Genomic DNA, 25,194 nt, shown 5'->3' with positions numbered 1-25,194 from the left:
TCCTCTTGAGCTTGAAACACACACAACAAGACCGGTGTTAACTAGCGAAATGGTCGGCAGGGTGCCGTCAATGCGAGTTTTGACTTTCACTTGCACATCCAAAAAAAAAAAAAAAAAAAAAAGGTCGGTAGAGCATGAGACTCTTATTCACAGGGTCGTGGGTTCGAGCCCTACGCTGGGCGGAACGGAATTTTTTCCGCTGCAGATGTAAATTACCGATTTTCTGATTAACGTGATGTGATGGAAATAGCAACTTTAAAATTTGCCTACGTCTCCATCAGTCGCAAGAAAACTGTATTTGAAGTGAAGGTGATTTTGTAGACATGTGTGAAAGTCATGTTCTGAAGTGCAAGTGGTTTTGGTTGGAGAGAACATGGCTACGTGTCAGATGTGTAGCCAAGCAGTAATGGGTCGCCATAGCTGCAAATATTAGTCGAAAATATGGAGTGTTGTCAGCTGAAGTCTGATGATTCAGACGACCGTACGGACGTAGTACGCAAAAGTGCCGCTAGGCGTCGCCTGTTTAGCTCAGTGTTAGAGCATTGGTCTAGTAAACCAGGGGTCGTGAGTTCCATCCTCACAAGAGGAAGACGAATTTTGGAAATCAGTTGCGCATCGTGGAGGTATAGCAAACAGTATCTGTGATGATGAACAATTAGCGACAGGCGTATTATTAAGAATCACTCTCAGATGTCATTAAGGCGAATGGCGCAGATAAAGCATTTGCCAAAGCGGTATGGCATAAGATGGGACGAGGCAGTCTGAATTACATTTTATAGATGTATTTCTCACAAATCTCAGAGCCTCGTCGTCGTCCTCGTCGCCGCCGCCGCCGCTTCTGCAGAAGTAGCAAATGGCCATTGTAGCAAATGCGGCGAGGGACACCCTGCCATCGATTCCGAATGCGCAAAGTGTGTGGTCTTGTTTTCCTGTCTATGTTTGGTCGGTGTCGTAAGAGGTTGAATGTAACGAATGGGTGGGAAAGAGTAAGGGGCAGCGGCTGTGTGGAACGAAAACAAAATTCCTCAGGGGGTGTGAGCGTTTCGAAATGAGTCGTATATATGTTATACTTGGTCGTCAGTGACTGTGTGGCCTAATGGATACGGCGTCGGATTTCGGGTCCGAAGATTGCAGGTTCGAATCCTGTCACGGTCGTGTTTTTCCAGTTCTGAAAAAGGGACATACAGTTTTAATGTAGCAATTGAGCAGTACGAAACCGTCTGAATGTTGCTGTTGACCATTTTGTACTTGGAGATGGTCTTGAACCTGAAACACACACTCATGACCGGTGTTAATTAGCGAAATGGTCGGCAGAGTGCCCTCACCGCGAGTTTTGACTGGCACTTGCACATCTAAAACAACGTCGGAAAGTAACTCGTTCGGCTTTTGAGTCACATCAAGTGTGTGTGTTAATTTTGACGCCGCTAGCTCTGCAGATTTTCATGCAATTCCTTTACCTCTCAGAAGTGAATATGATATAAAAGTGAAGTACGTGACGAGTGTGACGTTAGGAAAACATTAGGCAGCATGGAGAGATTCTGTATGGGACCAACCAACCCAAACGAGTACTGTGTGATCTGCTGCCCAGCAGGTATCCAACGAGGCAGCACGGCTAGCTCAGTCGGTAGAGCATGAGACTCTTATTCACAGGGTCCTGGGATCGAGCCCTACGCTGGGCGGAACGGAATCTTTTTCCGCTGCAGATGTAAATTACCGATTTTCTGATTAACTCGATATAATGGAAATAGCAACTTTAAAATATGCCTACGTCTCCATCAGTCGCAAGAAAACTGTATTTGAAGTGAAGGTGATTTTGTAGACATGTGTGAAAGTCATGTTCTGAACTGCAAGTGGTTTTGGTTGGAGAGAACACGGCTACATGTCAGATGTGTAGCCAAGCAGTAATGGGTCGCCATAGCTGCAAATATTAGTCGAAAATATGAAGTGTTGTCAGCTGAAGTCTGATGATTCGGACGACCGTACGGACGAAGCACGCAAAAGTGCCGCTAGGCGCCGCCTGTTTAGCTCAGTGGTACAGCATTGGTCTAGTAAACCAGGTGTCCTGAGTTCCATCCTCACAAGAGGAAGACGAATTTTGGAAATCAGTTGCGCATCGTGGAGGTATAGCAAACAGTATCTGTGATGACGAACAATTAGCGACAGGCGTATTATCAAGAATCACTCTCAGATGTGATTAAGGCGAATGGCGCAGATAAAGCATTTTTTTTTTTTTTAAAAAAAATCTTTATTTTTAACCAATGTTATATTATGATACAGAATAACCCAGCACCTGAAGCATTAGTGGGTCTTTGCTTACATACAATAATACAGTTACTACAGCATTCATTGCTTAATATTATTACCTACTTTTTAGTGTTAGTTTTTATTTTCGCTATGGGCATTTCTACTTCTAATATTAACCTACTTAATCTAACTGCAACGTTACACACGTGCCAGCGTGAGTATAAACCTACTGTTTGTGGCCGGGCCCACTGGGCTGAGTCCAGTGGGCATGCCCCTGGCACCGGGCTGGCCCAAGACGTTTGAACCGCTGCAGTTTATACTAAGGTATTATCCTAACTTATCCTACTTCTTAACCTATTCCTACGCTACTGTCAATTTCGGTGTGTTGGTCAAATCCGGTAGAAATGTGCACCCTCCTCCTGGTCCAGGAGCGTGGCGGATCCCAGCCGTGAAACGGCTGGCCAATTCCACGTCCGGCGGAAAGGGACGGGTGCACTTAGGTCTGGTCAGGTGTTTGTCAATTTCGGGTTAATTTTGGTTGTTCCTAAGAAAGTCCTTTAATATTTTGCCCGAGATCTCATTCGCAAGATTATTTAAAGTTTGAAAGTGATCCTCGCGCCTGAGTAAGTGGTACGTGTCTTGATTTGGTAGTTGGAGTCTGAGTTGTGATGCTACTTCGTCGAAGAGATGGCACTCATACACCACATGGTCTGGGGTGCCCTGTGGGGCCCCACAGTCGCGCGCTGGTGTAGCCCGTTTCCCGAATCTGCATAAGTATGCTGGATAGGGTCCATGTCCAGTGAGGAAGTGCAGAAGTCCTCTTGATGGCTTGAAATATCTGAGCTGTAAGCGCTCCTTAATATTTGGCAGCAGTTCATGCGTTCTCCGACCTGTGTCGTCCGCATCCCATTGCTCTTGCCAAAGTTCTTCCCCCCTATTTCTAATTTCCGATTTAGAGCCCGTGTAGATCCCCATTATTTCTATCATTTTATCCCTGTTGCCTTTCTTGGCCCAGTACCATGCCGCCTGTTCTCTTATTTTAATGTCCAGAGGACACAGCCCCATGAGTACTAATAGCGCCCCCCCCTGGTGTTGTTCTATATGCTCCTACAGAGCGCAGGAACATATTCCGCTGCACTCTCCTCACGGCCATGGCAGGCATGACCCTCGTGAGCCTGTGAGCCCAGACTCCTGACGCGTATCCCACAATGGAGGTCAGTATGCTGTTATGATATAGTTTGATTAGGTCTGGTGGTAAGTGAAACCGCTTGTGTCCTATGCCAATGAGTTTATTCAGTGTTTCTAGGGATCTCTGTGTTATTGTGTCAACATGCGATGTATAGTTCCATCTCTCATCGACGATTACGCCCAAGTACCGGGCCTCACGTCGCCGAAGCACTGGCGAGCCGTCTATTCTCACCGTCGGGTTCCTAACTAGTTGTCCCTTGAGCAACAGATATGTAGACTTACTGGGTGATATAGTCATTTTTGTTCTGTGACACCATGTGGTCAAGATAGAAATTGCTCTCTCAATTTTCGGTTCCAGTTCTTCGCGGCTGCGGCCGCCAACCAACAGAAGGAGGTCGTCTGCGTAGGCTATGCCCTCTAGCACATCCTCGCTATTCTGCAGATCTTCTAAGAGTGATTCCATTGTTATGTCCCAAAAGAGTGGCCCAAGGACAGAGCCCTGTGGACACCCCTTTGTAATCTGCTTTCTAACCCTCCCGCTAGGGGACGATAGCCAGACCTCCCTTCCCTCACAGTAGCTCCTAAAACAACCATATAGCGGCCCTGGACACTCCTTCTCTCGCAAGCGAGAGAAGAGCGAGGGCCACCACAAATTGTCGAAGGCGCCGCTGATATCCACCATGATGCCAACAATGTATTTGTGCGGGGCTGAGCCACAGACCTCCGCGGCAAGGGCGATAGCGTCAGACGCTGATCTCCCCGACCGGAAACCGAATTGCCTGTCGCACATCCCACACAACACACGATGTGCAGCCAGTCTGTCTGCCAGCAACCTCTCAAAAAGTTTCCCCAGTATGTCTAGTAGGCAGATAGGCCTGTATGATTTGGCTTCTTTTGGGTCCTTATCTGGGCCTTTCTTAAGTATTACAACATTTGCCTTCTTCCAGGTGTTAGGGAATTTTCTGAGTCTCAAGCACTCATTGTACAACTTGGTGAGAGGTGCCACCAGCTGGGGAGCCAGGAACTGCACCACTTCCGCTGTGATACCGTCTGGTCCAGGAGCCTTCCCCTTTTTGAGGGCTTTTATCTGGGCTTCGACCTCCTCTTCTGAGAAGGGATAGACCATACTGTTGTTTTCATAATCTTGTCGGTCTTCCTCCCTGATCAGCCTTTGTACTTCTGTATCCTCTTCTTCCACATCATCAGGCAGCAGGACCCGGAGAAGGACCTCGGCAGTTTCCTGCCAAGTCTCTGTCATCCGGTCCCCGCTCCTGACGGTGGACAGCACCATGGGCGATCTTATTTTCTCCCGTACTAGTTTGTAAGGGGTACCCCATGGGTCTGTGGCGAGTTGATTTAAAACAAATTTTTCCCAGCTTGCAAGTCGGACTGCCCTGAGCTCCTGTTGAAAATGATCCTTCGCCTCTCTGTAAATCTGTAGCCATCGTTGTTTTTCCCTCCAGACGGCACACCGCTGGTAGTACCTCCTAGCCCTCCTTACAGACTGGCGCATCTGTTCTAGTTCTGTCGACCATGGTGTTGGGGAGGCCGCGACGGCTCTCCTCCTGGTTGGTACGGCTGCTTTCACCGCTCTGTTGACTGCACTCACCAGTTCTTCGGCGTATAGCTCCACGTTTACGTCACCTTCCGGCCATGTCGGAATGTCACACTCTCTCGCCAGGCGATCCCAGTCGGCCTTATTGTAATTGAATTGCAGCTCCCACCCCATGTCCCAGCGGCACTCCTTGTCTCCCAGTGAAAAGGTAATCAGATTGTGGTCACTTGTTGTCGTGTGTTCCCATACTTTCCAATCAATTACCTTGGTTGCGGCGTTGGGCGTTACCAAGGTAATATCAATATTGGTACCTTCTCCGCCGCCACCTGCATAGGTAGGGGGGTGCCCTTGCTTGTTAGCGACCATGAGCTGTAGGGCCATGATGGTCTCTTCAGCCTTTTCTCCACGTTCATCTCTTGTGCCGCTGAACCACAGGGGGGACTTTGCATTTATGTCTGCTGTGACTATTATTCTCCGCCCCTGCAGTGCCGTGGTTATCTGAGTTAGTTTATCTAAGAACTCGTCAATCTCCCTTCCGTACTGGAAGTACATATTAATGATGTACAGTACCCCGATGGGTGATTGCAACTCCACGACATTGCAGTGGTCATCAGAAAGCTGTGTAAGCACTGTAACTCTCAGTGCCTTGTTAATAATTATGATTGCAGCTTTTGGCTCACCTGTGCTATGAGTTATTTGCCAGTTGGCAGCTGTAAAGGGGATCCGTCCAGCTTGAGAGTATGGCTCCTGTAGACAGAGTATGTCAAGTCTCCTCTCCTCCACCACCTTCCGGAGTTCCTGCGTGACTAGTCTGCTGTTATGACAGTTAATCTGCCCTACGTTTATAAGGCTCAGTGGAAAAGTATGTTCTAATATGCGATTCTGGCCAGGTCTTATTCCAGTCGTGTGCAAGCCTTCCATTTGTAATTACAGACTGGTGATATAGTTCTTCCAGATCAAATTTTTCGTTTCGCCTTTCGAATACTTTTTTCACCAAGTCACGCAGGGCTCCAAAGTCAGTGGGGAGATTCATTGTCTTGAGCTGTATTCTATCTACAGCCTCCATTACCGAAAAGGTGACGTCTCTACCATATTCATGGCCAACACGCACCACATGCCTTAAAGCGGTGGTGAGGACAGCCGGCTCCTCCAGGCGCGATAGCTGCAATGCCTGTTCCAAATTTGGGTAAATCCTCCTTGGATCCACGCCCATGCCTCCAAAGGAGGGTGGATCTTTCAACGTACTCGTACTGCTCACATCATTGATTTGTATTTTCCCTTCATCAGCTGTGTTGTCTTTGATTGTCGGGAAAGTCAAACTCCCTACCACAGGATGCCCTTTTGGTCGCTCATGATCTGTAATCGACCTTCTTCCCCAGCTTGGAGGAGAGGGTGCGTCCTTCTGCCCACTAGGGTCTGTTTGAATCCCTATGTCTACCATTTGCACTTTTCCAGTAGTTGCATTGTTGAACTTCCGCAGAAGTTCTCTAAATCTGCTTGCTCTCAACGCATCCCTTAACCTCTTACTGGGCGACTTCCTTTTGGGCTTCCTGGATGCAGGAACAGACTCAGCCATAGTCTATTCTTGCTATAAGCCGTTGCTCGAGCATCCTGTATGTAGGGCAGTTCCTTCCAGTAGCATTGCAACTTTTCTTTCCTCTCCTCACACAAGGGATACATATCCCTGTTTTACAACAGGTTTTCCTTGTATGGTTTTCTGCCCCACACCTGGAGCAGGCCGGCTTCCTCTCGCAATGCTTGTGGACATGGTCCAGATCACCGCAGTTATGACATCTGGGAACCACCAGGTAGTCCCTCACATTAATTGCGTGAAACCCCATATAAATTCTGCCCATAGCGGTCAGTTTGCGCCACATACTCCCCGAGACTTCCGCGACGTGATGGACAACATCACGATCGCGGGGTCCCGTTCTGAAGCGCAACTTAAACTCATTTTTGAAGGCTTCCATATTCATTTCCTCGAAGTTCTGTTCTTTTATGGTTTCATATATCTCATTTTCCTCTATTGCCACAGGTACATCATATAATATCACCAGCGGATTCCGCTTTTTAGGCGGTTCGCATTTCACTACCTTATTAAGCTTCGTGTGATTAAGTACTTTGTCCCTGTCTTCTTCTGTAGCAACATTTACAATAACCACATTTTTGGTTGACTTAACTTTGTTTATTTTAATTTTTTCTTTTGCAGGGTTCACCGTTGTGGTGAATATTTCTTGTACTTTCTTAGTATCATGTCCGGACAGGGGTCTCAAGAAGACCGCCGTGTCCGGCCTTTTCGACACCTTGGCGATTGTCTCTTTTGTGGTTTGCGTTTGTGTTTTTGGAGCCGCTTGCGCAGCTACACCAGCCCATGTTTTTGTCGGCTGTTTACGTAAACGCTCGTTTTCTTTTTCTAGTTCTTCTAGCCGCCCCTCGAGCTTCGCGCTAGCGATCGCCCAGGCGGCGAGCTCCTTTTTGATGGACAGGACAGCAGTATTGCTTATTTTGCCGTTCTTTATACTAGAGTCCAATAATTGATTTATTCTGTTGTGCCAGTCAGTTACATTCTCCTCGTTTTGCCCCAGGCCCTCTTCTGGGACAGGAACAATAGGCATCGAACACCTCGAATGCACACTCGAGTCACTCGTCTCTTGTTCAGCCATGATGATGTAGACGAGTGAAAAAAGTTGGGAGCCCGTCTCTTACCCCGGACCGGCTCCTCTGGCATGGGGGGGGACTTCTTGCAGCTCGCCCACCGACCTCGCCCCAAGGTCAAGGGCCTTCTCGAACTGCTGGGTTCAGCGCGCCGTCGCCAGCGCACTGGTCCCCATCGATGGCTTCATCATCGGCGATTTCACGCGACGCTCCTCGGCAACTGCACCCCGCACTCCGGAGAGGCGGATGCACCTCTCGTCCTTCGCCGCCTACTAGCCCGAGTTTCCACCTTTCGGCCAAGGACCCACTCCTACTCAGGTGGCGGGCCGGTCCCCCAGACGTTCGGCGGTCTGGACCCAGTTAACCTAGCCCAGGCGATGTCACCACCTCCTGGGTTTGGCAGAACACGCCCCGGTTACCCAGGGCGCGGCGAGGCACCCTTGCCGACTCGCGCCGCGATCCCACGCCGACAAACGAAGTCGCCGACATGCAGAGCTCCTGCTGGTCTGGGCCCTGCGAACAGAAGGGACAGATGTTCGTCCCTCGACACAGCTCCCCCTGTGCCATGCACCTTTCGCTTTCGCATCGGGTTGGGTCGCAGCTCTCCCTTTTGTTGCAAGGCAAAACGCCAAGATTAACGTCTGGCACCACGGGAAGGTGGAAAGAGCCAAAGCGGTACGGCATAAGGTGGGATGAGGCAGTCTGAATTACATTTAATAGATGTATTTCTCACAAATCTCAGAGCCTCTCGCGGTCGTCGTCGTCGTCGTCGGCGCCGCTTCTGCAGAAGTAGCAAATGCGGCGAGGGACACCCTGCCATCGATTCCGAATGCGCAAAGTGTGTGGTCTTGTTTTCCTGTCTATGTTTGGTCGGTCTCGTAAGAGGTTGAATGTAACGAATGGGTGGGAAAGAGTAAGGGGCAGCGGCTGTGTGGAACGAAAACACAATTCCTCAGGGGGTGTGAGCGTTTCGAAATGAGACGTATATAAGTTATACTTGGTCGTCAGTGACCGTGTGGCCTAATGGATGAGGCGTCAGACTTCGGATCCGAAAATTGCAGGTTCGAATCCTGTCACGGTCGTGTTTTTCCAGTTCTGAAAAAGAAACATACCGTTTTAATGTAGCAATTGAGCAGTACGAAACCGTCTGAATGTTGCTGTTGACCATTTTGCACTTGGAGATGGTCTTGAACCTGAAACACACACTCATGACCGGTGTTAACTAGCGAAATGGTCGGCAGAGTGCCCTCACCGCGATTTTTGACTGGCACTTGCACATCTAAAACAACGTCGGAAAGTAACTCGTTCGGCTTTTGAGTCACATCAAGTACGTGTGTTAATTTTGACGCCGCTAGCTCTGCAGATTTTCATGCAATTCCTTTACCTCTCAGAAGTGAATATGATATAAAAGTGAAGTACGTGACGAGTGTGACGTTAGGAAAACATTAGGCAGCATGGAGAGATTCTGTATGGGACCAACCAACCCAAACGAGTACTGTGTGATCTGCTGCCCAGGAGGTATCCAACGAGGCAGCACGGCTAGCTCAGTCGGTAGAGCATGAGACTATTATTCACAGGGTCGTGGGTTCGAGCCCTACGCTGGGCGGAACGGAATTTTTTTCCGCTGCAGATGTAAATTACCGATGTTCTGATTAACGTGATGTAATGGAAATAGCAACTTTAAAATTTGCCTACGTCTCCATCAGTCGCAAGAAAACTGTATTCGAAGTGAAGGTGATTTTGGAGACATGTGTGAAAGTCATGTTCTGAAGTGCAAGTGGTTTTGGTTGGAGAGAACACGGCTACGTGTCAGATGTGTAGCCAAGCAGTAATGGGTCGCCATAGCTGCAAATATTAGTCGAAAATATGAAGTGTTGTCAGCTGAAGTCTGATGATTCAGACGACCGTACGGACGAAGTACGCAAAAGTGCCGCTAGGCGGCGCCTGTTTAGCTCAGTGGTAGAGCATTGGTCTAGTAAACCAGAGGTCGTGAGTTCCATTCTCACAGGAGGAAGACGAATTTTGGAAATCAGTTGCGCATCGTGGACGTATAGCAAACAGTATCTGTGATGACTAACAATTAGCAACAGGCGTGTTATCAAGAATTACTCTCAGATGTGATTAAGGCGAATGGCGCAGATAAAGCATTAGCCAAAGCTGTACGGCATAATATGGGACGAGGCAGTCTGAATTACATTTTATAGATGTATTTCTCACAAATCTCAGAGCCTGTCGCGGTCGACGTCGTCGTCGTCGTCGTCGTCATCGTCATCGTCGCCGCCGCCGCTTCTGCAGAAGTAGCAAATGCCCATCGTAGCAAATGCGGCGAGGGACACCCTGCCATCGATTCCGAATGCGCAAAGTGTGTGGTCTTGTTTTCCTGTCTATGTTTGGTCGGTCTCGTAAGAGGTTGAATGTAACGAATGGGTGGGAAAGAGTAAGGGGCAGCGGCTGTGTGGAACGAAAACACAATTCCTCAGGGGGTGTGAGCGTTTCGAAATGAGTCGTATATAAGTTATACTTGGTCGTCAGTGACCGTGTGGCCTAATGGATAAGGCGTCGGACTTCGGATCCGAAGATTGCAGGTTCGAATCCTGTCACGGTCGTGTTTTTCCAGTTCTGAAAAAGAATCACACCGTTTTAATGTAGCAATTGAGCAGTACGAAACCGTCTGAATGTTGCTGTTGACTATTATTTGCTTGGAGTTCCTCTTGAGCTTGAAACACACACAAGAAGACCGGTGTTAACTAGCGAAATGGTCGGCAGGGTGCCGTCACTGCGAGTTTTGACTTTCGCTTGCACATCCAAAAAAAAAAAAAAAAAAAAAAAAGTTCGGTAGAGCATGAGACTCTTATTCACAGGGTCGTGGGTTCGAGCCCTACGCTGGGCGGAACGGAATTTTTTTGCGCTGCAGATGTAAATTACCGATTTTCTGATTAACGTGATGTAATGGAAATAGCAACTTTAAAATTTGCCTACGTCTCCATCAGTCGCAAAAAAACTGTATTTGAAGTGAAGGTGATTTTGTAGACATGTGTGAAAGTCATGTTCTGAAGTGCAAGTGGTTTTAGTTGGAGAGAACACGGCTACGTGTCAGATGTGTAGCCAAGCAGAAATGGGTCGCCATAGCTGCAAATATTAGTCGAAAATGTGAAGTGTTGTCAGCTGAAGTCTGATGATTCAGACGACCGTACGGACGAAGTACGCAAAAGTGCCGCTAGGCGGCGCCTGTTTAGCTGAGTGGTAGAGCATTGGTCTAGTAAACCAGGGGTCGTGAGTTCCATCCTCACAGGAGGAAGACGAATTTTGGAAATCAGTTGCGCATCGTGGACGTATAGCAAACAGTATCTGTGATGACGAACAATTAGCGACAGGAGTATTATTAAGAATTACTCTCAGATGTGATTAAGGCGAATGGCGCAGATAAAGCATTTGCCAAAGCGGTACGGCATCATCTTCGGCGTAACTCGAGAGGGTTGCGCCCTTCGATATTATTGTCGTTCATATCGAAGTGCTAGGAGTTTCAGTGATCGCTGCAGCTGCCGTTGTCCCGAGCCTTTGCCGCCGTTGGTCCCAGCCGCCGCTGCCGCCGCCGCCGGTCTCCCGCCGACGCCGCCGCCGGTTGCCGCCACCGTATCCGGTTCCTGCCGCTGCTGCTGTTGCCGACCGCCGCCGCCGCCGCCGCCGCCGCCGCCGCCGCCGCCGCCGCCGCCGCTCCCTGCCCGTCTTTCGTTCTGTCGTCTCTGCTTACGTCTTACCCTTCCTCTTCGTCAGTCTCTTGTCCTTGTCCTTTGACTGTCCCCTGTTATTTTTCCTCTTTTCCCCTCTCCCACTTATCCTCTCACCATGACAACCCCCACAACTACCGCCACTACCACTGCAATCGTGTACACGTCCCCCTCACTTGCTGCCACCACCATCACGTGGTGTGCGCAATCACCGCCTCCCCCATATATTCCCCCCCTCCTCACTCTTCCCACCCCCACTCCTTTTGTTGCTCCCTCCCCTGTTCCTACCCCCCATGCCTCACGTGACCCATTCCCTCCCCTCCCACATGTGACTCATGCCACCCCCGCCAGGGTTGTTGCCCGTTGGGCCACCACCCACGCCACACCATCATCATCGTCATCACCATCACCATCACCATCGCCCTCGCCATCGCCAGTGCCAACCACTGCCACTTCATCTTCTGTGGCGCCAGCTCCAGCACCAGCGCCAGCACCAGCACCACCACCAGTGCCTGCACCGCCGGTGGGACCTGCCATCTCTCGCCATCTCCCGGTCGTCCCCATCCCCCACACCTCTTCCCGTCCCTCTCCCGCTGTGAAACGTCCCAGCGGCACCCCACCCTCTTCTGCTCCCAAGAAGTCGCAGACTCTCCCCCCTCCAACCCCCAGGATGCCATGGATACCACCTCACCTTCCCTATCTACTCCCTCCTCTACCTCCCCCTCTTACAGGTACCTCCTTTCTCACCCTGATCCCTCTCTCCTGGAGGCCCGCAATCTTACCCTTCTCCTCCGCCAGCACTTCCCCGGAGCCCCGATCTCCCTTCTCACCCCCCGTCGGGACTCCGTCCTGATCACATCCCCCAGCCCCACCCTCCACTCCGACATCCTCTCCCGCATTCCCCTCACCCGGTTTGGTCCCCATGCCTCCCTTGCCCCTGCTCCCCCCCCTCCTCATCCCGACAACCCCAGCCGCCCCGTCGCCCACCGACCCTCACTGCCGTGATCACTCGGCTTAGCCCGATGATCACGGAGGAGGAGGTGTTGGCGGAGCTGAAGGCCCATCCCTATCTAGAGGTTCGAGCTGTCTGCCGGATTCACAATCCAGCCGGCCCCACCCGCCTCATGCGGGTGTTCTCCGAGCATGCTCCCTCCATAGACCTCCTCCTCAAGGAGGGTGCCCTCCTTTTCAACCGCCGTTATAAGGTCGACCCCTCCCGCTCCCCTCCACAGTCCATCCGCTGCCAGAGGTGCTTGCGCTATAATGCACATCCTACATCTGAATGCCGCGATGCCCCCGTCTGCCCGCACTGCAAAGAAGCACACTTCCTCCGGCAGTGCCCCAACCTTCAGTCCCCCCCCTCCTGTAACACCTGTAACCTCCAACACCCAACCTACTCCCAAAAGTGCAAGGCCTGACCCCCTCCCTCCGCTCCTGAAGTCATTGTCCCTGTCCGCCCCTTGGATGCCCCCACCCCTCCCGGCAATTCCCTCCGTCCCCCCCCCCCCCCACAGCTGAGGACATCATCCGCTTTGTAACCGTTGTCCTTCAGAACATCCACCCCTTTCAGCGCCCCCACACCCTCCAGCAGATATCCATTGCCGCCCGTTCCGTCTTCCAGCTCAACACTTACGCCACCTACTCCCATAACCAGGCCCATTTTACCTTCTCCCGTCTCGACACCCTCGTCTAAATTCCCACTATGGCGCGACAGCAACGTATCCTGTTTAACAACATCCGTTCCCTTCCTGTCAACAAGAATCTCCTTATGCATACCCTCACCACCCACCGCGTGGATGCCTTCCTCCTAAACGAAACATTTCTCCAGCCCCACCATACTGTCCATACCTCGCCCTACCTCCTTCACCGCTCTGACAACCCCCTCCCGATAGCGCGTGGCGGAGTTGCCATTGGCCACCATCGCCAGATCCCTGTTCGGCTCCAACCCCTCCTTCCCAACCCCACGGAACACCTGATCCTTAGTCTATTCTTCCCCGGCCTCACCGTTACCTGCGCCACCATCTATGTCCGCCCCTCTGCCCCTATTCCTTTTGACTTCCTTTCCCACATCGACCGTACCTTCTCCTCGTACGTGATTGCCGCAGATCTCAATATCCATAGTCGCTCCGCCACCCAGTTACGGCGGTGGCATCGGTTCCTCGCTACCATCCAAGGAGATGTCCTTCCTCTTCCCCAACACACCCGCCCTGAATCCAATACCACACCCGATGTCGTCCTAGCCTCCCCCAACCTCCTTGGCCGCATAGCGGTGGACGTCCTCGACCCTATTGGCAGTGACCATCTCCCTGTCCTTCTTACCATATCAGACGGTCGTCGCCCCCGTCCCGATCCTCGCCTTGACCCTCCCCCCAAGTATGTCCATGATTACTCCCGTGCCGACTGGCATACCGGGATACCCTTACTACCCGAGTCGATAGCCACCCCCTCATCTACCACCGCCCACATGACATAACCCATGCCGCATCCTTTCTCCAGCAGACCTTGTCTGAGGCCGTGGAGGCCCACATCCCTACCGTCGCCATCCACCCGCACTGTCCCACTTTACCCCCACAGGCCGTCCTCCTCCTTCGAGAATCCCGTCGTCTCTACCGTGCCTTCCTCCACACGCGTGACCGGGACACACTACAACGCCACCGGCAACTCCAGAGACACATCCGGAACTTGCTCGCGGCTAAGAAACGTCGGGACTGGCGACAGACATGCACCCGTCTTAATGCTTAATACCTTAGTAAGGCCAACCATTTTGCCTCCTACCTCACCGATGTCTTTACCATCCCTGACGATCCCCAGTTCGATTATTCCCTCTTCCCCGATGTCCGCGATCGAACTGACACCTCTATCCCTCCACTAGCTCCTGGCTTCCAGTACTTGGACAACATTACACACACTGAACTCAATAACCCTATAACTACTCAAGACATCATCGATATACTCCGCACCAAACGCAACACTGCTCCTGGTCACGACCGTGTTACTTACCGTCACCTCCGTGAAGCTCCCGCCCACTTCCTCTCCACCCTGGCCAGGCTGTACAATGTGGTCTTGTCCACCGGCTTCTACCCCGACCTGTGGAAAACCTCCCGGATCCTGATGTTCCTCAAACCCGATAAACCACCTTCCGCTGTCTCCTCCTACCGTCCTATAAGCCTTACCTCGGCCTTCAGCAAGGTCCTGGAATCCGTTCTAACCCGCCGCATCCACCAGCATCTCCATCGGCACCGCTTCCTTCCCTCCACCCAATGTGGCTTTCGACCATCCTTCTCTGCCGATGACCTTCTCCTTCACCTCACTCACCTCCTCTCCGAACAACTCAACTCCCGTCGCTCCGCCATATTCCTCTCCCTTGACATTGAACGCGCCTATGACCGAGTGTGGCATTCTGGTCTCCTCTTCAAGCTCCAAACCTTTGCTCTTCCTATTAACTACGTCCGTCTGATCGCCTCCTTCATTTCCCACCGCCCTTCCTATGTCACTATCCACAACACTGATTCCTACACCTTCTACCCCTCTGCCGGTGTGCCCCAAGGTTCCGTCCTTTCCCCTCTTCTTTACCTTCTTTATACGGCGGACATGCCTCCACCTGCACCCCCCGCTTCACCTTCTCCAGTACGCCGATGACACCGCCTTCCTTGCCCTTGCCCCCACCCTGCAACGCTCCCAACACCTTCTCCAATCCCATCTTGACCGGTTCACCTCTTGGTGTAACCAGTGGTTGCTCAAGGTCAATCCTTCCAAGACCCAGGCAATCATCGTAGGCAAAACCACCCCTTCCTTCCGTCTCCTTGATTTCTATCTTACCATTTATGGCCGTCCTATTAACCTCACACCCACCCTCAAGTACCTTGGCGTCACCCTTGACCGTCGCCTCTCCTGGACCCCTCATCTCCGGACCATCCAAGCCAAGGCACGCTCCCGACTCCACCTCCTGAAGCTCCTTTCTGGCCGCACATGGGGTCTGGACCCCTCCACCGTCCTCCACACCTATAAATCTCTCATCCGCCCTATCCTCTGTTATGCCCATCCCTCCTGGATCTCTGCCCCGCCTACCTTTTACAAATCCCTTCAAATCCTTGAACGGCATACACTCCGCCTCGCCTATCGCATCCGCCTGCCTTCCCCCATGCGGCTCCTCTATGACCTCATCCCCTTCCCACACCTCCTCCTCTTCCTCCAACGGATACGGATCCTCTACACCTCCCGCAAGCTTGATCCTCCCCACCCGCTTGTCTCTTCCATCCTCTCCCACCCCAACCCACTGCCGCGCCTGTACTCCTGTATCCCACCTGCTCTCCATCTTCACACTCTCCACACCCTCTCCCAAGGTGGCTTCCGCCGACTCCCCCTCCCAGATGATGCCCTCCTCCCCTCCATCTACCCCTCCTACCAACTTTGAGCCTTGCCTTCCCCTCTCCTCTCATTTTCCTGTGGGCACCCTCTCTCCCTTCTCTCCCTCCCTCTCTCCCTCCTTCCATCCTTACCTCCCCTCCCCTCTCCCTGGGCTTCCACCCCCCTCTTTTCGTTTTCTCCCCTCCTCCTCCCTGGCATCCTATCTCCCCCTCCCTCCTTCCCTCCCCCTGTTTTTTCCTTGGCAGGCCCCCAGCTTTTCGGTGTGGACAGTGCCCCTGCAAGCGCCGAAGCCCATCTCCGCAGTGTCCGTGTCTTTCGTCCCGTCTGTGCCTCGAGTGTTTCTTCGATTTCTGCTCCACCGTTCACCTGTGCTAGTGCTCTCTGTTCCGTGCTGTGCTGCCCGTTTTTTTTTTAAAACTGAAACAGTGCTGCGTCGGTGAACGACATCAATTCTTTTTATTCTCTGTTGTCTTCTGATTTTTGTCCTCCATGTCTGTGTTTTGAGATTATGTCTTCCTGTTTTTATCTCTTGTATGTTTCTTGTGGCCGAAGAGCGGCATATTAGGCCGCTGCCGGCCTACCTTTGTAGGTATAAAATGACAATAAAGGAAAAAAAAAAACGGTACGGCATAAGGTGGGACGAGGCAGTCTGAATTACATTTTATAGATGTATTTCTCACAAATCTCAGAGCCTCTCGCGGTCGGCGTCGTCGTCGTCGTCGTTGTCGTCGCCGCCGCCGCCGCCGCTTCTGCAGAAGTAGCAAATGGCCATCGTAGCAAATGCGGCGAGGGACACCCTGCCATCTATTAGGAATGCGCAAAGTGTGTGGTCTTGTTTTCCTGAATATGTTTGGTCGGTCTCGTAAGAGGTTGAATGTAACGAATGGGTGGGAAAGAGTAAGGGGCAGCGGCTGTGTGGAACGAAAACACAATTCCTCAGGGGGTGTGAGCGTTTCGAGATGAGTCGTATATAAGTTAGACTTTGTCGTCAGTGACCGTGTGGCCTAATGGACAGTTCCGCTTGAGACGCGACAGCGATCGGACGTGCTGTGTATTCGATCCGCCGTTACCCTCGGGTTGTGAATATTTACCTTCTGTGTGTGACGTTTCTTTGTCTTCTGTTTTTCGTTGTTTCTTTGCCTTAGTGTTTGTTTTGTGTCTTGCGTTGTATTGCGGCTTTTGCCGCATTAATTAAGTGTTATGGCTTCCCGGTTGTTTCCGCGGAAGTGTACTCTCAGTTTTCAGTTTAACAAGGCTACCAGGAATGTCCAACCGACATCGTTGGAAATTCACGAATGGATTGTGGACACGATTGGCATTACATCGGACCAGGTACATACGGCGTATTTTGATACAGAATTATACTGCTTTTTTGTGAAATTGTTGAACCCGGTTTTGCTGGATAAGATATTACTTAAACATGGTGAGAAAGTGTCGTTCCGTCATAGGGATGGTTCTGTTGGCAGTGTTACTGTCTCAAATGCTGAAATTACGTATACCACAGTCGGGTTTATAATTTACCCCCTGAAGTTGACAACAGCTATCTTAAGGAAGCTTTGTTTGGTTATGGTACTGTTCGGTCAATTCGAAATGAACGTTGGTCTGCACAACATAAGCTGCAATGTTATAATGGTGTCAGATCAGTTGAAATGCATATTAAGTCTAATATACCGTCCCATCTGATTGTATGTGGTTATCGTGTACATCTTACTTATGAGGGGCAGCTTGGTACATGTTTCCTATGTAATGAACATGGTCATGTTCGAGCTAACTGCCCTAAGCGGGTATTTGTGCTTAAAAATGGTCTAGCACATCGCCGCAAATTAATGGTTGCCGATCTTGTGCCAGCAGGTTCCTCCACTGTTTCGTATCTGCCTCCTGCAGTAGCTTCTTCACAACAGGTGTCACCCTCCCCTGATGCAGGTTTTCCTCCGCTACCTACTCGCCCAGACGTATCGGCTGCTCCTATACCGATTCCGTCTGTTTCCAACAACAAACGCCGTCGTGCTAGTGATACCGGTAGCACTGATGACGAAGCTGCTGTTTCGCAGCCGGTTTGCGAATCTCATGAGAGAATTCCAGAATCTCCCATGCCTGTTTCGGAATCTGTTCCCGCTGTGTCTCCTGCTTTGCCTGATGACGTCAAACTTGCTGCCATGCCGTCGGCGCAAGAGCCACAACATTCGGTCGAGGTGTTGTTGATATCCCCACCGCCACAGGCATCACAACATGTTGACGACACTTCGGTGGAGACGGCTGTTTGTCGGAACACCGCTCCTAGAACTGCGCGCTCCGCATCAGCAGACTCCAAACCTATCTTACCACCTCCTACACTTCCAATACCTACACATTCTGAAACCGGTGCCGATGTTCCTGATGCAGTTTTCCCCTTGATGGCTCCTCCTTCTGACTCCTCTCGCCCTGCTAATCCTTCGGACGCTTTGGTTGACGTGCCTGATCTCGAACCCCCCACTCCGCCTGCTCTTGAATCTGGTGTGCATCAGATACGTCGTCGCGTGAAAGTGCCCCCCAATCTCCACGCGGTGCGGAAGAAACATAAGCATGCGAAGGACGACTCTGATTCCGTTGATTCTGGACAATCACCCTCTGCCATGTCTGATGTTGATGATATGGATGTAGTTGCTTCTAGTGTGGTGTAGTTTAGGTTCATTTCCCATTTTTTGGTTGATGTTGCAGGCGTACACGTTCATTACCTTAAATATAAATGGCATTCAATCTGCTCTGAAGTTAGCGTCTCTGCAGCAGTTTATTTATGACTCTGCAGCTGATATTGTTTTCCTGCAGGAAGTCTCAGTTGCACACCTGTTTGTTCCTGGTTTTCGCACTATTATAAATTTTGCACCTGAGTTTTCTGCAGGTACTGCTTTCCTAATTCGTGACGGTATCCCCGTTACCGAAATTGAGCTTTTAGACTCGGGACGGGGCATTGGTTGTCGGTTATTTGACACGACCTTGGTTAACATTTACGCCCCCTCTGGTTCTAGCAAGCGGCAGGAAAGGTCTCGTTTTTATAAAGAGGATCTGATTTACCTTTTACGAAAAAATCCTGCGACCTTGATATTGGGGGGCGATTTTAATTGTGTGTTACAAGCTAAAGACCAATCCCCTCATTTTAATTATTGTTTCGAGCTACATTCTCTTGTACGTCAATTACGACTACGCGATGCGTGGGAGGTTAAACACCCCACCTTAGTTAAATTTACATTTTTTACTGCCACCTCAAGTAGTCGACTTGACCGATTGTATATTTCTGATCCCCTTAGTGTTTCTGTTTTAGATGTAGATGTTATTCCAGCCAGTTTTACGGATCATTGTGCCCTTGCTGTTATAATGAATTTGGAGCGTCAACCTCTTAAACTTTATAGGCCGCTGTGGAAATTAAATGTCTCCTTGCTCGATGACCCTGACATCGAACCTCTAATACAGACGGCGTGGGACATTTGTTTACGTTCTCTGCGATACTATCCGTCTAAGCTTCACTGGTGGATCCACTGTGTGAAGCCAAAACTACGTCGCACTTTAATGTCCTACAGTTATAATAGAGCGCGAGATCAGAAACTGACTTTTGAGTATTACTATTCGGTGCTTCGTGAACTTTATGATAATTCTACAATGACATGTGCCCACGTTTCTGAGATTCGGAAAATTAAGGCCAAGCTTCTTAGTATTAAGCGGCTTCAGGTGGAAGGATTGAAGATTAAATCTAAACTACCGTCCACGTTAGCACATGAAATGACTTCTATGTACCATCTGTTTCGTCACCACAAGAACCGTCGACGTGTATTGATTGACGGCCTTATGGCAGCTGATGGTCGCCGGCTTACCTTACAGAATCAAATAACCCATGAAATTACCTGCTACTATGAGACGTTATATACTGCGGCTGATTCTGATCCGATTGATGTTGACGAGATTTTAACTGCTATCCCATCAGTTTTAACAGAGGACCATAATGCGAAATTTTTAGCTCCTTTTACTGCAGACGAAATTTCAGTTTTCATTGCTTGTTCAGCATCTCACAAATCTCCTGGTCCTGATGGCCTACCTAAGGAGTTTTTTGTTCGCTTTTGGCCTATTATAGGGTCTGTTTTTACGGATATTGTGAATGAAATCTTGAATGTTGGCACAATTCCAGCCGATTTCAAGTGAGGTGCGGTTGTCCTGATACCTAAATCTGCTGGTTTGAAGACAGCTAGTGACTTTCGTCCTTTAACCCTTTTAAATTTTGACTATAAGACGGCCGCTAGGGCTGTTAAAGCACGTCTATCCCTTTTGCTTACACCTGTGATACCTCCTGGTCAAAGCTGCTTTCCAGGGCGCTCCATATTGACGTCTCTGGCGGGGTATCGTGATGTCGTGTCGATTGTCGCTGTCACCAATATTTCCTGTGCGCTTTTATTTGTTGATTTTAGTAAGGCTTTTGATCGTGTGTCCCATTCATTTTTAGAGCTTCTGCTGCGCCGGCTCGGTTTTAATGAACAGGCGCTGCTGGTACTTAAGAATATGACGACTGGCATTTCTGCTAAGATTGACATTAATGGCCAGCTAACAAAGGTCATTGATATTCAACGTGGCTTCCCGCAAGGTAGTCCTTTATCCATGACCCTTTATGCTCTCTCCCTTCAACCACTCCTCACACGTCTCAACTCGACACTTCGTGGTCTTACGATCTCTGGGGTTACCCAGACGGCAACAGCTTATGCTGATGATTTGGTTGTTTTGCTTCGTTCCACCACAGAAGTGCCGCAGTTGAAAATGGAAGTCGATAAATTTTCTGCGGCCTCAGGTTCTCGTATCAATCCCCGTAAAAGCAAGCTCCTGAATTTGCGGGGCTTTGAACGTGTGGTTGTTCCGTGGGTTACAGCTGTTGAACACCATACACATTTAGGTATCTATTTTGAACGTTGTCCTCTTCGGATGGCTGCAAAAAATTGGCAAGTGGCCATTTCCAAGCTGCAAGGTGTTTTATTAGAACACTCATGGCGTTCGATACCGCTACTGCAAAAAAAGCGTGTATTAGACACTTATGTTTTATGTAAAGTATATTACGTTGCTCAGTTGTTTCCGCTTTCCCGAATGCAGGGTGCAAAAATGGTCCAGCTTATTAACAGATATATTTGGCGGGGGCATATTTTTAAATTACGTTGTGATGTTCTTACGAAGCCGCGTCTTGAGGGCGGCTTGTCGTTCACAGATGTCCGTGTCAAGGCTGCTGCCCTTTATGTTAAGCGAACCCTCCATCTTTTATTATCTGAGTCCCCGACTGTTACTTCGCGATTATTCCATGTCGTTCGTCCTGCGAGCTTGTCACCGCCCATTAACGTTGGGCCTCTAAATGAGAAGCTACGGCATGTTCGGGACTTCTACATAGAGATTAGTTACCTAGATCTCCATTTACAACGTCGTCCTGTTATTACTACGCTAACCCTGCTTCACAAATGGCCCCGGTCTTCTTCTTCCAACCCGATTGTTTTGCATAATCCCAGTTTTAATTGGCGTAACATATGGACGAATATTAGCTTACCCGTTCATTCAGTAACTGTTGCCTCCCTATGGTATAAGGTAGTTAATCAGCTGATTCCAACGAACGAACGCCTTCATCGTATAGGTTTATGTGTCTCTCCGCTTTGTCAAACGTGTGGTTGTGTTGATACACTCCAACACCGATTTACCTGCGCTGACCGTCATCGCATGTGGCACTGGCTGCGCCGACAATTGGCTTTACTCACCAGGAACTCCGAATCGGCATTTAACACTGATATTCTCTGCTGGCCGGGCACGGTTTTTTATCCCCGGACCAAGAACAACACAGTTATGTGGCTTCTTGGCCGTTACATTTTTGCAGTGGTTGATGATCATGGTATTACCAATTTTATTTCGTTTACTGGTTACATGCTTCATGAGTACTGGACGCAAAAGTCTTTCCCACACCTTAAGAGGGACTTTGCAAATATGCTTACTATTGTTTTCGAAAAGCAGGGAGTTGGTTAAGTTTCGATTTCTATTGATCGCTCCTGCGCCTGAATCATTAATGGAACCGGTATAGGGGCATACTGAGCTAACTTCATGACAAGGAAGACATTCTCGCTAGTTCTTAGGTACAATCTTGGCAGGAAGGCAAAATAACTGTTTGAGTAGACCACGCTACATAAGTCCCGTGTTCACATATAAGTATCATAAGACTCCAAACCAAAGACAATTACAACGTATTGGTGACACTGTGCTTCAGTGCAGGGAGGAGGAGACGTCATGGCCAGGCCTCGGGATACGACCCCTGCCCAACGCGCCTCCACCTACCTGCCCTGGGTCATTACAAAGGAAAAAAAAGCAAAAAAAAAAGAAATGGATAAAGCGTCGGACTTCGGATCTGAAGACTACAGGTTCGAATGCTGTCACGCTCGTGTTTTTCAAGTTCTGAAAAAGAAACATACCGTTTTAATGTCGCAATTGAACAGTACGAAACCGTCTGAATGTTGCTGTTGACCATTTCTTGCTTGGAGATGCTCTTGAGCTTGAAACACTCACAACAAGACCGGTGATAAAAAAAAAAAAGTGGTACAGCACTTGTCTAATAAACCAGGTGTCGTAAGTTCCATCCTCACATTAGAAAGGTGAATTTTGGAAAACAGTTGCGCGTCGTGGCCGTATAGCAAACAGTATCTGTGATGACGAACAATTAGCGATAGGCCTTTTATTAAGAATTACTCTCAGATGTGATTAAGGCGAATGGCGCAGATAAAGCCTTTGCCAAAGCGGTACAGCATAAGGTGGGACGAGGCAGTCTGAATTACATTTTATAGATGTATTTCTCACAAATCTCAGAACCTCTCGCGGTCGTCGTCGTCGTCGTCGTCGTCGTCGTCGCCGCCGCTTCTGCAGAAGTAGCAAATGGCCAACGTAGCAAATGCGGCGAGGGACGCCCTGCCTTCGATTCCGAATGCCCAAAGTGTGTGGTCTTGTTTCCCAGTCTATATTTGGTCGGTCACGTAAGAGGTTGAATGTAACGATTGGGTGGGAAAGAGCAAGAGGCAGCGGGTGTAGAACGAAAACACAAATCATCAGGGGTGTGAGCGTTTCGAGATGAGTAGTATATAAGTTGCAATTGGTCGTGAGTGACCGTGTGGCCTAATGCATAAGACGTCAGACTTCGGATCTGAAGATTACAGGATCGAATGCTGTCACTATCGTGTTTTTCCAGTTCTGAAAAAAAAAGAGATGGCAGATCGCTCGCTTAGCGTGTGAAAGGTGGCGGGTTCAAGCCCCGGCTTCTCCATGTTTTGTGGTCAGTGCATGGTAAGTGTTGATCTCGGCGAACATAAAGGCACGCAAGAAGTTGAAAAACCAGCGTCACAGACTGATATGATGTATACTGTCATAAGGAGAGCAAGATGTAAGTGTGGGGACCGGCTGTTATCGTGGTGTCATCGAGTGCAGATCTGTCTTAGGTATCACGGCTTAACGTCATTGAAGTCTAGAGAGTGGACAACACGTTCGTCTTACACAGAGCGGTGTCCGAACTCTATTTTCGACGTTATGCGTGCCACTTTCATTGTGGCCAACTACGATTCGATACAGAATGCACGAAACCTGAAAGACACCCTCACTGATACATAGAGAGTAGTGTTAGTCTGCAGAATAATGGGAGTGCAAGGGTCTGTGACGTTGATTTGGCTGTATGTAGACCTATTAGTCAACGGGGGGGGGGTGGAGGTAGCTAAGATGGTAGAGCGCTCGCTTAGTGTGCGAGAGGTACTGGGATCGATACCCGGCGACTCCAGAATTTTTAACACTCCTGCATGCGCACCTCGCCATGGAAGTGGAATAATTCCCAACCAGCAGAGGTGTCTAGGCAGATACAAGAGAACGATTAGCATCCGCAATTGGCAAGCGTGCTTTTATTCGTGCGCAGGATGCACCCTCCTCCCACACCTACACTTAATTTAGAAACAGTACAAATGTTCCCATAACATTCTCAAGCCTACGTCGGAAAGATCTGCCTTGCGCCGAGTTCACGTAAATCCCACTGCACGTTCCCATTCTTTGCATGCAGTCGGCTACTACTGGTGTTGCTGGTTGTGACTGCTGATAACAGATGCCGTAGCAATCAATTCATGTAGTGAGTTGTATGTTTTGCGATAGTCTGTCTTTGACAAGCAAGCACAGGTGATATAGGTTCGAATACAGGAAGCTTGCAGCCCCTCGCTGCCTGCAGACACAGAGCAGCCACACTAGGAGAGCGGCCTAAGCCGTAGGCGAAATGTGCTCATTCGCTTTGGCGCGAAGTCGAACTATAAATGAGGCCGTCACTAGCGTGAGCATCGTGTAAAGTCGGAAAAGTCGGCTGCATGGGTGATTGCCAAGTTTGGGGAGCGTTTCGTAGTATGATCAGTGCAATGGAGACGCGGAAACTTGTTGTGTCCCAGTGTTTTGCAGTTGGACGACAAGAGTTTTACACAGTAGCAAAGAGCAAGGCACTGAGTTGGCATGAACGATGGAGAGCACAATGGGGCTCGAGATGTGCTTGTTACCTCAGGTGCTGTGTGATTGTCGACAAGGAGTGAAGTGGACCAATTTGTGACCGCCCTTTCAATTTAAGACGTTAAAAACAGACGGAAATTGCATTCGTAATACCAGAGCATCGAAACTACATGGAACTCTTGTGTATATGAACGTGTCCGCGCCTTTGTACTCTGGTACCTTCGCTGCTACAAACCAACCAACCATCGTGTCCGTGCACATCAGAGTCGCAAAGAATGGAGAATAGCCAGGCTTGGTCGTGTGTGCAGCCGTAGCTCAATTGGCAGATCGCTCGCTTAGCGTGTGAAAGGTGGCGGGTTCAAGCCCCGGCTTCTCCATGTTTTGTGGTCAGTGCATGGTAAGTGTTGGTCTCGGCGAACATAAAGGCACGCAAGAAGTTGAAAAACCAGCGTCACAGACTGATATGATGTATACTGTCATAAGGAGAGCAAGATGTAAGTGTGGGGACCGGCTGTTATCGTGGTGTCATCGAGTGCAGATCTGTCTTAGGTATCACGGCTTAACGTCATTGAAGTCTAGAGAGTGGACAACACGTTCGTCTTACACAGAGCGGTGTCCGAACTCTATTTTCGACGTTATGCGTGCCACTTTCATTGTGGCCAACTACGATTCGATACAGAATGCACGAAACCTGAAAGACACCCTCACTGATACATAGAGAGTAGTGTTTGTCTGCGGAATAATGGGAGTGCAAAGGTCTGTGACGTTGATATGGCTGTATGTAGACCTATTAGTCAACGGGTGGGTGGGCGTAGCTCAGATGGTAGAGCGCTCGCTTGGTGTGCGAGAGGTACTGGGATCGATACCCGGCGCCTCCAGAATTTTAAACACTCCTACATGCGCACCTTGCCATGGAAGTGGAATAATTCCCAACCAGCAGAGGTGTCTAGGCAGATA

The 25,194-nt window shown here is 49.7% G+C and overlaps 4 non-coding genes across 4 annotated transcripts; all 4 read left to right on the top strand.

The window, feature by feature from the left end:
* Positions 1–9,175: 9,175 nt before the first annotated feature.
* Trnan-auu (transfer RNA asparagine (anticodon AUU)) lies at positions 9,176–9,248 on the top strand. The gene has a single exon. It is a non-coding gene; the product is annotated as a tRNA-Asn (tRNA).
* A 336-nt stretch (positions 9,249–9,584) lies between these two features.
* Trnat-agu (transfer RNA threonine (anticodon AGU)) lies at positions 9,585–9,656 on the top strand. Its single transcript has one exon. It is a non-coding gene; the product is annotated as a tRNA-Thr (tRNA).
* A 519-nt stretch (positions 9,657–10,175) lies between these two features.
* Positions 10,176–10,248, top strand: Trnar-ucg (transfer RNA arginine (anticodon UCG)). The gene has a single exon. It is a non-coding gene; the product is annotated as a tRNA-Arg (tRNA).
* Positions 10,249–25,041: 14,793 nt separating this feature from the next.
* On the top strand, positions 25,042–25,115 carry Trnat-ggu (transfer RNA threonine (anticodon GGU)). Its single transcript has one exon. It is a non-coding gene; the product is annotated as a tRNA-Thr (tRNA).
* The last annotated feature ends 79 nt before the right edge of the window (positions 25,116–25,194 follow it).

Source organism: Schistocerca gregaria, unplaced genomic scaffold (assembly GCF_023897955.1).
Source record: "Schistocerca gregaria isolate iqSchGreg1 unplaced genomic scaffold, iqSchGreg1.2 ptg000180l, whole genome shotgun sequence".
NCBI lineage: Eukaryota > Metazoa > Arthropoda > Insecta > Orthoptera > Acrididae > Schistocerca > Schistocerca gregaria.
This window is presented reverse-complemented; position numbering and strand designations above follow the sequence as displayed.